We start from the raw sequence: 710 nt of genomic DNA on the forward strand, positions 1-710 counted from the left end.
CCACCTGCCGATCCGACCCGCACAGACAGAGAGATAGCACCAACAACCGATTCGAATGGCTCCGTAGCCCTGTGGGGTGAGCGCCGACCACAATATCTGCGACGACCTGGAATACGCTGGTTCGAGTCCCACTCCTGCCAAAAACTCCCGAGCGTGCCTTTACGCTCTACCTACCCAGCCTTCCTGATTTCGGACCCGTTAACCACACAAAAGCTCTCGAAGAGCCTGCCCACACGCACATATTCGTTTTTGAGGCTTACGAAGCCAGCTTAGCCTTGAAGGAAACGACACGTAGCAATGAAAGATGGAATGACCATCATCTTTTTGCCTCCACACTTCGGAACGTCGTCTGCCTTCGCGTCACTCACCACAACAAAGTCCGCACTCGCACACAAGTGTGGCAGGAGACGCCTTTTATGACCCCCAAACGGTAGTGGAGCACGCTGAACTCCACGCAGCTAGGGTTTACGGGGATCACCGTGCGAGCTGCATCAACCGGGGCTCGAACCCGGATTTTAGGCTTGCAAGGCTCCAATCTACCCTTGGAATATTTATGCGATCGCCGGTTCGCCACGGCGGACCGCAAAACTTTAGGGACGTGAAATGTTCGAGCCCTGCCCGAGATTGTTCTGAGTTGGTCCGGCATTGGGTAAGTGCTGTTCACGAGAATCCGGTTGTGCTGGACACGCGTCTCGTATGAGCTCGCTTAG

At 55.1% G+C, this 710-nt stretch overlaps 1 non-coding gene across 1 annotated transcript; it reads right to left on the bottom strand.

Moving 5' to 3' along the window:
• Positions 1-487: 487 nt before the first annotated feature.
• Positions 488-557, bottom strand: GNI_218900. Its single transcript has one exon. It is a non-coding gene; the product is annotated as a tRNA-Ala (tRNA).
• Positions 558-710: the final 153 nt, after the last annotated feature.

The sequence above is a fragment of the Gregarina niphandrodes genome, assembly GCF_000223845.1.
Source record: "Gregarina niphandrodes unplaced genomic scaffold scaffold00168, whole genome shotgun sequence".
Lineage (NCBI taxonomy): Eukaryota > Apicomplexa > Conoidasida > Eugregarinorida > Gregarinidae > Gregarina > Gregarina niphandrodes.